Source organism: Aythya ferina (genome assembly GCF_964211825.1).
Source record: "Aythya ferina genome assembly, chromosome: 1".
Taxonomy (NCBI): domain Eukaryota; kingdom Metazoa; phylum Chordata; class Aves; order Anseriformes; family Anatidae; genus Aythya; species Aythya ferina.
The window spans coordinates 13,959,295-13,973,038 of NC_140296.1; the positions used below are offsets into that span (position 1 = coordinate 13,959,295).

The following is a 13,744-nucleotide window of genomic DNA, read 5'->3' on the forward strand; positions in this document are numbered from 1 at the left end:
GGTAGGGAAAACAAACAAACAAACAAAAAAACAAAAAACTCTTCTCACCTTTTTCCCAGACTTTCCCCATTGTTGTTTTTTTCTGATGTCTTCTGTCCTCTCTATAAAGAACTCTTGAAAGGGCCTGGTCCTTATAAGAAACCAACAACAGAATAGTAGAGTTTCCTTGTAACTCCAATGTTATTTGCATATCTTTGCAAGAATGGCACTAATCTCTCTCTTAATTAATTCATTTGTTTAACAGTCATCAAACCTTCAGGTAAGGCATGCTTAGAAATTTAGACAATCATTATTTTCTCGATATACCAAATGTGGACAGACAAATTATAAATGTAACTTAATTCCAGCTTTAACAAGAAAAGCTTTTAGATGCAAATCATTAGGTAGAAACAGTATTCTGTGAAAGCGTAGTCAATGGACCATGGTTCATAGATGAGTCAGAGGTCCCATGCTTTTCACACAGGTATAACGATTGCTAATATCCCCTTTGCATGGATAATTACTGCAAATCCATATTTACCTCATGTTTGACAGTAGCACCAACTGATTAACAAACTGATTTATCTACTGCCTGAATCATTGCTGAACAAGTGGTGAGACAGGCTATTTGTTCTGCTATAAACTACAGGTATAAAATGTGTTCCCTTGTTGGATTATATCATTAGCTGCACCCAAGTTACTGAGCATTGATTCTATATTCACTGCTTCTCACTTTGTATGAGACAAAACCTATGGTTCTTCACACTGTCTTTAAATTAAGTTGTATCCTTTTCCATTGCCATAAGACTCTTCCCATTTTCTGAGTACAAAGGATATCTGTAGAAGATTGTAGTGATATGGGTAATGTTACTGAGTTAAGACACTGAATTGAGCATTAGCTAATTAGAGTTATCTCACATACCTCCCAATTCATACCACCAGTTTGCATTTGAGTAGGAATCTCATTAGATCCAACACTTGGAATTATAAATCAAGCTACCTCCACAGTACAGATAAGGCCATAAACCTTATAAATGTCCATACATAAAGTCTGTAAATGATCTTGAAGCTTGAACTGCACCTTGAATATACAGATATTTTGGGTATCACATAATAAGTATTATCAAGGTCACCCACTCTGCTCCTTATTTAGATTCCAAACCACACCCTGTTCTCAAAGGGCTGTTTTTATATGAGCTTTGTAGGAAAGACCATTTTACTGTGTTCTCTTCCATAGACCTGCTGCTAACTGTTAGCTTAGGTTTCTATTTTCAATAACAGCAATAAACAAAATCATCATATAAAACAGGTTTTTGTTTTTGCTGGTTGTCCTTGGCTATGAAATCTTGAATTAAAGGAAAGGTCATTTACTCTTCACAATCTTCTAATTTTGTGCATGCTATAATCATATCCAAGAATCTAAGTGAGCAGCACTTCAAGGGTTAAAAGTTCAAACATTCAACTCAAAAATTAGGGAAAAAAAGGGTGAATGAGGTTACAGGTATAATCTCAGTTCGGCAGGAATGCACATAAGTGTGACAGAAACATGAGTCAAATGGAGTTTTGAGGATTTTTTTGCAACTTTTCATCCAAGTAAGAATCCCCAAAGCACCAAAACACTTTGAACCACAGAAGCTATAGTTTTTATAGAAGTGAGATAAAATCAAGAAACATCTTAAAAATGAAGCAAGCTTGGAGACAGAAAAGTGAAACTCTAAACAGATTATCCCTGTCCACTGTGTCCTTGGAAGGATCATCCTTCCCTTCAGGTGTGCCCTTATTTCAGCAATCTTTCATCAGGTTTCAAGAAACTCTGTATGTAGTCCTTGCTGGGTCCCTAGGAAAAAATATCTTTCTTTTCATCACCTCTGATCCCTGACTGTGTCTGTTCCCAGACTTCAGAGGAGAGGCAAAAAGAGATACTGACACAGTGAACTACAAACTGACAGGCAAAACTGATGCCATCTGTTCCTATCTGCTTTAAGGACACATTCACACTGCTAGCTTTAGATATTTAGCTTATCCTTGCCAGGTCCCTGGGAATTAGTTATGTGGGTTAATAGAATGATTCGAGATATATAAGTACAGCCAATAGGAAGAGATCAGTGTACCTTTATATAAAGAATATAAGCCTGTGTGCAATATAGTGGCCATATAGTGGCTTTAGAGCAGCTATATAATGAACTATATATATATGAGCATATATATACATATGAGCTATGTATAAGGTCTCCACTGTTTTGGTACTACTCTCTAGCATCCTGAGAATTGGATTTTTCTACACTTGAGTGTAGAAAATGGAGTTTTCTACACTTATATGAATTTATAAAATGAATTAATCTGATTAGTATTTATCTGTATAACTATGTGACACAACTGTATGTCTGTCAGCAGGTTAACCCCAGTGACATTGTATCCTTTTCACCTTGTTTTCTATACTCTGTGTTCCTAGCTCTACACTGATGTTATTGATAATGCACTACCTTGGTAAGTTTAGGGAAGAAGAGAGGTGAGACAATGTGTTGCTTTGAGCAGGAAAATTTTCAGAGAAGAAAAACTGTGGAGAAAAAATGTGGAAGTAAGAAAATAGAAATTAGGAAAACAGTAAAGATGAATGCCCCAATGCCACTTTGACCTCAGACAACATGAGCCAATTCTTGGCATTAGAGCTTTCCATTACAATTCCAGCAGTAGAGACCTTGTAATGATGCCCACCCACCAATCTGTAGGTGTCACATGGGTAGTGCCAAAACTCACTCCTGCCTCTGAACCAAAGTGGGAGGTTCTTCAATGTCTCTTCTCAGCTAGTGGTATGGCACTGCAACAGTAACAGTTTATATCTTGAAAGTAGTACCTGATCACCTTTGGTAGAGATGATCAGATGCTAATTTCATCAGGTGTTAAGATCCCATCAGTGGGCTGTAATGATGTGCACCCAAACTTAAAAAGATAAATATGAGCTTGGGTCCCCACATTCCATGAATCAAAGAGCATGTGGCTAGCAGCAGCAAGAGCAATATGAGTCTCAGACGTTCCTATGATGATTTTGTATGTATGAAATAGTATAGTCTTTAGTCTGCACTGCTATTCCTGATGAAGTTTTCTGAATGCTCAGATGAATTCCCAGTTTTGCACCAATAATTTAATAAACTAGCATGTGTTCAGAAGAGCTGCTGGCTTTTAAGCACGCCACTCATGGAGGATGCAGTCAAGAACTCTGTTGGATGCGGAGGATGTAGAAATCTGCTAATGTTGCTGTATCACCAAATTAGATTAGAGCAGCACCATGGGACTAGTGAGGGAAGAGTGCTTGTCAGGTATATACATTCACTTCTCACATCTTTGTGCTGTTTGTTTCATCAGGCAGATTTCTCTGCTTTACTGCTCATATCTCAAGGTGTGAAGTCGTGTAGAGTGAAAATGGAGCTACAAGACAACTTTTTGCATCTAGCCTTTGCTTTCTTTCTTTTGACAGAAAGTGTAGTGACAGATTATTTAGATCTTTCCCACTAGATCTATATCCCAATAAGAATGATAGAAGAAAGAAGTGCCAGAATTTCCCAGAAGTGTTGTAGAACTGAGCACACAAGTGACAAGGATTGCCTCTGATTGCTCACAGCATGGTAATCTCTGATTAGAATAACCATAGGTCTAGCAGGGACTTGTTATGAAAAAGTACTACCAATTATACCATTCTATCATTACTATCAGTATAGTAATCTATGCTGTATTTGTTATATACAGTCTACAAAGATTCTCAATGTTGACAATTCCTTTGACCTCTCATGTAATTTATTTCAAAAGCTAAAATAATCTAAGACTAGAATGATCATGAAAACAGTATGCCAAACTAGACCATACTCCAACTGAGCCCCTGTAGTTATTGAAATAAGTCACTTCACGGAAGAAATGGTTAGAATGCCAGTAGTTCCGTGGAGCATTGTATCTTATAAAGAAATTTCTAAACAGTTAATGAAGAACTTTTAGTTATTGATCCATGTAAAATGTTCATCATGCTAATTGAGTCTTCGCACAAAGAGTTTGTATCTCACAGAATCACAGAATCACAGAATTTCTAGGTTGGAAGAGACCTCAAGATCATCAAGTCCAACCTCTGAGCAAAAATGTACTAAGTGCAAGCTTTGCACTCCTACAAAGGCAGGAGGAGGATGAAAGATAATAGAAATAAACTTAGATTTCTAATATATTAGAAATAAAAGAAATAAACTTAGAGCTTACAGTCAGTAGGTGATACAGGGCCTGGAGCATCTTCCCTATGAGGAAAGGCTGAGAGACCTGGGTCTGTTCAGACTTGAGAAAAGAAGACTGAGAGGGGATCTTGTTAATGTTTACAAATACCTTAAGGGTGGGAGACAGAAGGATTTGGCCAACCTCTTTTCAGTGGTTTGTGGGGACAGAAGAAGGGGTAAAGGCCACAAAATGGAGCACAGGAAGTTCTGCACCAACATGTAAAAGAACTTCTTCACTGTGAGGGTAACAGAATGCTGGAACAGGCTGCTCAGGGGTGGAGTCTCCTACTCTGGAGATATTGAAGACCCGTCTGGACACCTTCCTGGGCAATCTGCTCTAGGGAACCTACTTTGGCAAGTGGGTTGGACCTGATGATCTCCTGAGGTTCCTTCCAACCCCTACAATTCTGTGATTCTGTGATCTTTGAACTACATTGAGATTACACATTTCACATTTTTGAAAAACAAAATTTTGTAAAACAACCTCAAATTCAAAGGTGCTAAATGAGAAATTAATAGAATGATATACCAACAGCATTTATCAGTAGATCATTCAAATGATCTCAGTCTTCCCATACTGTGAGCATACTCATTTCATCTTAGTGTCTGTTTCTAGGAGAAATGATAGACAAGAACAGGTGCATATTTTGTGGCTGTTTGGATGTATTATATCAATGGGACATAGAGCGCATGTATTCGACTTACTGCTTTTCAGCATTCCATGCTGGGATTTTTAGATGGTTCACAGCTTTTTGCTCTTTTGATTCTTATCTGTTGGCCACCCTTGCAAGAAATAAGCAGCTGCTTTGGCTACTGGTCTATCTTCCTTGGGATTATGCTCCCATTGACACCCAAATAACTGACTGCCTGGGTATGCAAGGTAGAGATCACTAGAAAGTAGAAAACAGATCCATTGGGGCATTCTTAAAAAATGTAAATTTAAAAATTGTCAATTGCATTGACTTTTCTTTTGCACTGATATTCTGATATTCTTTTTTTTTTTTTTTTTTTTTTTTTTGAGAGAGAGAGAGAGAGAGTGTGCATGAATTCTAAGGAAAAGGCTGTCAGTTCTTCCTATCTACAAAACTCTTCTATTCGCATGAAAACAGGAACTATCTCTAAAAATAATAATAATTATTATATTTTTTCAAGGAGGTGGGGAAGATTTAAATTCAGTACTTTACTATATGGAGGTATAACTTGAAGTTAGTATTCTAGTAGTGTCATTGCAGGACATGAATCAATGTTGAAAAGCAGGTTCCATCTGACTGGGTGTTATTACAAAGCTTACAATAATAATGCTTTAGCTAGATTACTGCTGCCCCGAGCGTACAAAAATTTTGCATATAAACATCTAATTAACTGTCTTAAATCAAATAATCAAAACAATCTCATTTTAATGAAATTAAAGTTTAGTGTGCTACAGGTTAATATGAAAAATATTTCTGCTATTCACATTACATTGCTGAAGTTAATGTTAACACATCAGGCATAAGACAGTTTGGCTGGTTTGAGTTGTGTCTTTAACCAGTATAAATTAAAGCAGATCCGTGTGGCTGAATGAAACTGTCATTTTACAATGACTAAAGGTTTGCTTCCTTGAGTACATGGTCTATTTGTATTTTCACTTTTGCATACCCAATCTGCCAAGTTGTCTTTCTAATGAGTGAAACACAGAAATATCTTAAAGTAACTAAAATTTCCCCATGTATTTTTCTTTTTCCTGAGGGAATTATGAAGTCCTACAGGCACATGATTATTTTTAAAGTTTCTGAGAAAAAATAGGGTAAGTTAATAGTTCATTGTTGACACCTAGGAAGAAGGAAAAAATTATTGTGACAAAAGTCTTTCTTGAAAAACACGGACTTTTTCTAAATAGCAGAATATTTCTGACATTGAAACAGTGTAAAATAAATAAATAAATAAACTTAATTATTAGAAATATTAAAATATTAATATAGATTTTACTTTTAAATGCATCAGGAGAACAGTATGGTAAGAAATACAAAATAACATTTTCATACTTTTTTGAGTTATTTCAGCGTGTTTGTAGATATATTGTCCTAAACCCAACATATTTTATAAAAAGGCTTTTAAAATAAATTTTTGACTATAATGAAGAACATAAAGACCTTAAACAGCCCTCCCTACTCTCTCAAACACTTTTTCTGAGATAAATTCTGATAAATTCTTCCAGTTTTTCCTATTCATACAAGACTAAACACATTTTGAGGCATAATATTAGAGCAGAAATGCAAGGTGCCTGTTAGCAAAGTGATGCTAAATTTTCAAAATACACAAACCAATCTTTCTTACTTAAGAGTATTATTGAAAACTAGAATAATGACGTGTTTTATTGTTTGTTTATTTTATACAGGTAACAGATCTCTATTCCATTTACAGTTAGGTTCTGAATGAGTTTAATACTGCAGATATTTACATTTTATGACATTCATGTCATTATTGACTTCAGTTATTAACAGGGTCTTTAAAACGAATAGAGTACTGAAGTACCTGTCTGAAATGGGGAATTAATAAGAAGCACTGTTAAAATTAAAAATGACCAGCCCACTCATACAGAGAAAAAAACACTTCAAGAGACCGTGTTCATTATGACATATCAGTGGTTTCTAGCCATTACTGTTCAGCAACAATGCAGAAATTGTACGTATTCTCTGTGCTTAGAACAGAAACAACATTAGTTAGCAAAAGCTGTCTTGTAATGCTTGTCACCTGAAATTGCATGTACCTATGTGGACACCATTTGAATTGTTAAAGTCAGTGCATTTGCATACACAAATGTTTCAAGGACAAAATGATGGGCCCACTTGTGGCTCCTTTGAAAAAAACTTGCCCTGAGACAGTTTGCATAGATTGGATTAAATAGAGCTGGAAGTAGTTTATTAATCATAAATCTTAGCATATTCCTATGACCTAGCATATTACACACAGGAGTTACACTATTATAAATGTTTGAAAATCTGAAGAAAATCCAACTAATATTGTATCCTGCTAAGGGATTGGGCCAAACATCACCTTTTTTTCTAATCAGATCAACAACATTAAAATAAAACACTCCATCTAGCGTGATATTATAAAAAATGTATATAAAGTATTCTGGTTATTTAAGTGGTTTTACTATAATAATTCATATTCATTTTCTGTGAGATTTAGAGGCTTGTACATCTATTATGAAGGAGTGAGAGAAAGCACATGGAAATGAGAGAGCTCACAGTCATTCAAGGAGAAATAAAAGTTTCAGCTATTTACAAGTACTTGTCCTGATTCCTTGTAATCTACATTAAAGAATACTGACAGGTCCCATATCCAAGCTAATGTGAAATGACAGATTGCTCAGATCCAAACATTCTAAAGGGCCACAGGCTAAGTGAGTCAGAGCAGCTTCTCTGCATTTGCATCTTAAAGGTTCTTAATTCCAATATACAAGCAAACCAATTTCATACTTCTTTTTTAGACCCTGCTGTGAAATATGGGGGAAAAAATTCTAACCACTTGAATAACTTATAATCTTCTTTTACCTATTTTATGTGTGTTCAAGTTTACAAAACTGCTGACTAAATCTTTAATGAATTTCTCATTAATGCTCCCCTGATTGCTTTGATTTTTATTAGCCCTATAAAAATAACTTTAGTGTGGAAGAGTCAAAAGCACAAAATAAAATAAAAAAAATAAATAAATAATAGAAATACAGAAAGGCAAAAGTAGGCATAGCTTAATCAAACTACTCATTGCTACTTATTGCTTTTCATCCCCTATGAAAAATGCCCACACATTTGGCTTTTTATTTGTTTGCTTTTTTAATATATATACGTATATATGTATATATTTCAAAAAACATAAAGCTCCAAATATAATCTGCCTGGCTTTCATTTTTATCAGTGTCCCCTCTATTACTCTCCAATAAGATTCTAAAGACTGTATAGTAATTATAACTTTTTCTGTGTTCAACCACTCATCTCCTTCTACATATGGACTTCAGGGTCCATCACAGAATTTAAAACAAAACCTAGCCACTGCATCAGTACCTCTGTTTGTGAGAATCTGTTAGGAATGATCCAACAGAATCAGAGTTAGAGTTTCCCCTTCTCATTATCTTAATCTTGATAGAAGACTCTGCTCACCAATTTTACATGTGATAGGAAGAACAAATGCACATTCTGACCCTGGTGAATCAAGGTAAAACTGTCCCTGCTGATAAAGACGGCTGAGATTTTCCACCCTCTAAACCAGTATATCCTCTATTGACTACAGATAATATCTGAGAACTTTCTTACTGAATGGTAACAGATATTAACAAGGAAATATATTTTTTGAAGCACAGCAAAGCAATAAGAGGATCTGGACTATTAATTCATTTCATTTATCCTTAAGAACTTAAAGGGAAAATAATCATCAATAAAATAACAGGAAGAATAGACCTCCTTGTTTCACATGAAGACAGTGATGACTCCTTCTTTATCCTTTCCCTCAAAATAAGGCAAAATATTACAGCCACTCTCACAAGCTTGTTTTCTGTGAATAAAACAGCTGTAAGGAAGAAACTTGGAATTTTTAAAATCAAAACACTGTAAAATGAGAGAGACTTCTTTATGCCACACTAGTACTTCTGATATGAGCAACTCTTAAACATTGTTTTACACGGTCCTCTTTGCTAAATCATAACGCCTGAAGGAGCCTGAACTTTGTCATTCACATTTGTGGGGACCTCATATTCTGTTCATCATCAGTTTTCTCTACCTCTCTGCCAGTCAACCCTGACGGCATTTCTAGTTGGCAAGCAGAGGACTTCCAAACACCTTCAAACATCTTCAAGGAAATATCCAGTATTTCCTGTAACTATAATTTATATTCATCAGCTTCTTGGAAGACAGCCTCAAATAATACCTTTCTAATCACCAGAACAAATCAATTTCTCACATGCAAATGATATGAATGTTCATTCTTCCAAATAAAAAAGCACATCTTTATAAAGTACCTTACATTCCCTCATATATACTTTATTGGTAAAAGAGTAAAATTGATGAAAGGGTTGATCTGTGTGAGCTAATGCATTTTTGTTTAAAAGAATGTACTAAAAATGTTTCCAATCTTAAGTGTTACTGCTGAACAGGAGCTTTGAATAGATTGCAAATGTTTTTACAGTGAAAATATTCAATTGAAAATATTGTCTGAAAACTATAATTACTGAGCATTTTGCAGCCTTCCAATGTCAATCTAAATCCAATCCTGAAGCCTTAAGAAAAAAAAAAAAAAATACATTCTTATGCATTCTTTTATGGTTTTATAACAATTCTCAACTTAGTTTACTGAATTATTCTGTAATTAACAAATTTACTTTATAGAAAGGCTATATGTATAGAAAGGTTAATATGTATTTCCAAACTTGTTGATATTCCAGACAAGAAAATCACAGGCTTTGCAAGCTGGGCACTCAATGGCTGTAGTACTTCAAATAAAATCATAGTGGGAAAGTATAATATACACAGACATCATATACACTTAGAAAATCACATTCAATTTCAGTTTAGTTCTTTTCATTATCAATCAATATCTTTAGCTTCATGGGTATACAGTATGCTGTGAAGCATGTGGTTAACTGATTTCTGAGAGAGCAGGTGTTCAAGTTCAAAGACCAGCATCATATTTGGTACTCACCACCACCATCATCATCAGAATTTATATGCTTTAATTCTTCAGACTGTCTCTGAGATTACACCACCTATTTAAGTCATCTGCCCCTCCCTTTCTCTCTCCCTCCCAGATTTCTACTGCCCTTTGAGAGTCCCTATAGTACCCTGGATCACATCCAGACTTCCAAAAGACATGGTTACACAAACCTATATGTCTGTGCCATAAGCAGTTAAGTCATCTCATAGGTTTTGTATAGCATTTCTCAGCCCTATACAGGTGTCTTGGATACCCTTGGACTATTTCACTATGAATGAAAAGGAGCAAGTTCACAGAGTGTAAGTTGCCACTGTCCACAGTGCCTAATTCAATGTTTCTCTTCACAGTAGCTTTATTCCCATCCCATGTCTTGGATGCATATTTGTGGCCAAAAACTGATGCATTCTTCAAGAATACCTCTCAATTTTGGCTGAAAGTTTAGTTCATGAGTTTATAGACTGCTTCTTGATAATAGCCAAAGCCAGAATAAGGGGAGGAAATGGGGGAATTCACTTCCGAACCACACTTTTGATGTAAACAGCAGTTGCGATTCTGTGCCTCACATGATGTCAGGTGATAATAGGCATTTATATTTGGGGAACTTTCTCAAGATCTGAGGGTGAGATTCAGTTCTAGGTCGAGATATCTGAGTTTATCTAAATCTATAATATGAATTACATGTGGCATTTTATTACTGTCAATAGAAACAGTACTGATTCTATGTGAAAGATCCATGAATTAACATGTGCTCATCTAACCTTATCTTTCATTTTATAAGCATCTTCCTTCTTGGTTATCCTGATAATAGAGCTCCTGAGTGCTAGCTCTATTAAAATTAAGATTTCCGAATAATTATGATATTAGTACTGATGTTTGACCTATATTCCAGGTTACGTTTTCTCAGTTCCTTAACTATAAACACTTCCATAATGAGCTGCTGGTTAGTATCTACTATATTCTAGGGTTGCATTTACTTTTGTTGTATAGTACTGTTAATCCAGAGCAACATCCACTACTTTTCTATGAATGTAATTCTCAGAGTCACCAAAGCCCTCCTGTTTGATACTTGCTGCATCAGTGTACTGTTTGTTTCAGCAAATTTCTAGCACCCTTCATTTTGTATCCTCGTCATTATGAAAATAGGATGATATTTCAAAGACCCAGCTCTCTTTCAACAAAATTGATTTTCCTCTCTTGTTCAGACTGTTCCTTAACCATCTTAAATTTCTGTATTAAACTTGTTTAAACAGTCATGTGAATTCCAATAGCCTCATCAATGAACACTTCGAAGATGAAATTTGCATTCACTTTCTCTAGAAAATATTTCTCTTATTAAATGTTATAATAATTTTGTCTTGCCCTGAAGTTTTATGTTAGTTAAATCATGTTGAATTTTATATCCTGTTCATTTGCTGTTATTATCCCAATTATTCTTTTTACTAATATTATTGCTAAAAGTCTTTTTTTTTGCTTTTGGTATTAAACCAGCACATTTACTGATTCCAAGACATCAATTCTCATATCTTTTTCTCCACATTATTATGTAGAAATTTTTTTCTACAGAGAGAGTAAGATTATATGCCAATTTTTTTCAGAGTCCCTGGATGGACAACACTTATCTCCATTAGGTTTTGCTTAGACTTAGATACAATAATCTCCAAACTATCACCTTGATCCATCCCTTCTCTATACCTTCATCTATAATCATAATCTTTCCCTCAGTTTATAATGTGTTGTTTTGTGTGTTTTTTTTGTTTGTTTTTTTTTTTTCCTGAATTCTTAAATTGTTCTTAACTGTACTCCAACCTCATTTCTTCTCTCTTTGCTACCCTTCTGTTTATAATGTTAAAAAAAACTTTTGCTACAGAATTTTCTTATTAAAATATGTTGACATACTACACAGGTGGTGTCTCCATGACAGATATTTGCAGGGCAGGAGGGAGAAGTCTGTGTTTCTGCTGTGTACAGCAAGTGTTATGTGAATAAATAAAGCATTTCAGTTTTCATCATAACTAAACCCTGGCTTTTTTCCCAAACACAAAAAGGGAGAACAAATGAATGTTAGGTATTTTAAGGAAAGTATTAATTTCTGAGTCAGATAATTCACCAGCAAATGTGTTTGCAATTCCTTTGATTGAGCAATTATTCTTTTCCTCATGAAAGAATAGAGAAGAGTTTCCAAGAGCTTTTAGCTGAATAGAATAGTAGGTGATTATATCTATAAGATTCATTCATCTTCCATATGCATCTAACTTTCTTTTCTTCTGAGATCAGAATGAAAAACAGTTTTATATCATGACTTATGCTGTGTATAAGCTTTTATAATTTGTAAGCATTGTAGGAGTGTCCTTTCACTTGTCTGATGCTGACAGTATGATGACAACTATTACTGTTCTGCAAAGGCTACTATCATACTAATAATACAATGTCCTCAGAGCATTGATCACCAAGTATCTTGAGAAGAAATATACAAAAGACTACTTGCACCAAGAAGAAAAGAAGGAAGCTTACATCCCAATCAGTTCTTAAACCAGATACCATTCTAGTGAAACATGTACTCCTTTTTACTTCAGATGTGAAACCAGTCACAGGTGTGAAATATTGTAACAAAACTTTCCCATTTGCATTAATAAATAAATAAATAGTTAGATAAAAGGAAGCTCAAAATTCTGATACAAAGCAGTTATCTAATATAATTTTGCTTTCTAAAAAATTACTTTTAGACAAGTAATATAACTCAAAAACTGATATATATTAGTTTAGGGTAAGAGGGGACATAGAGCATCATATTGTACTGTGGAATTTGTTGACGTCTTTTCTTTGCTCCATTCACATTTGAAGCTATTTAGCTATTATTATTATATTTTTTTGCTTAAAAACAGTAAGTAGTTTTACATCTGAAGTGAATAACTGTACATTCTCTCATGAGAATAAAATTCTGTTTTCTCCACCACTATTTCTATAAATGTCATATAATAAAACACCAAAGTCAGAGAATGGAGTGTTGTTGTTGTTGTTGTTGTTTTTCCTGACAGTAAAAAATAATATTTTTCATTTTGGTGATTTTTCTCATATTGGTGATTTGTTTTGAACACATAATTGAAAGTATTTATTTAATCACTGCTAATTTAAACAAAACTCAGTTTTGCACTTTAAGGTGTCCAACCTACAAAGGGAATTCCTTCCATATATTGTTTGTTGAAGAGCCCAACACAGACCTCTTAATAAGGGTGGTGAGAAATCCTTACTCCTGGTGACAAACTTTTCTATGAAGAATAAACTATAACACTGCAGTCTCCGCTATTTCTGACCTCAACACAATATTCCCAGCAGAAGGAATATTAGTCACGACTTTAACAAAAATCTTTACTGTAGAGGTGTATCTAAAAATCCAGCCATCATTGTGAAAGGCCACCTACCCACTTAGATACTTTAATACAGCTAGAGGTCTTAATCTTACTTTCAAAATACAGGAGAAGGAAGCACTCCTTCACCTCCTCCACTTCTATGTGATACCTGAAAGCATTTACTGAGAATTATCTTCCTTCAGTGTCCATGCCTGCTTCCAACCCATACCTCCTATGTTCTTTGGAGAACCCTAACAACCACCCAGCATATTAATGAGTCCAATATCTGCAAGCAGGGTTTGGCTTAATTGCCATTTAAGATATGCCATTTAGCCTTGCAGTTCTCTGTCAGGACAGAAGTAATGTTTTTATTATTGTTATTGGGTTTTGTTTGTTTGTTTTGTTTTGTTTTAATGTTCTTCCAGGGCTGCAGACTTAACATAAATTCTGTGGCTTTTTTTCTTTTAGATCAGTTAAAGC

At 34.7% G+C, this 13,744-nt stretch overlaps 1 protein-coding gene across 5 annotated transcripts in view; it reads left to right on the top strand.

The window, feature by feature from the left end:
- Positions 1-13,744, top strand: part of CNTN5 (contactin 5) — a gene marked incomplete at its 3' end in the record, with an annotated part of 695,558 nt that overhangs the window by 611,253 nt on the left and 70,561 nt on the right. The window lies entirely within an intron of this gene.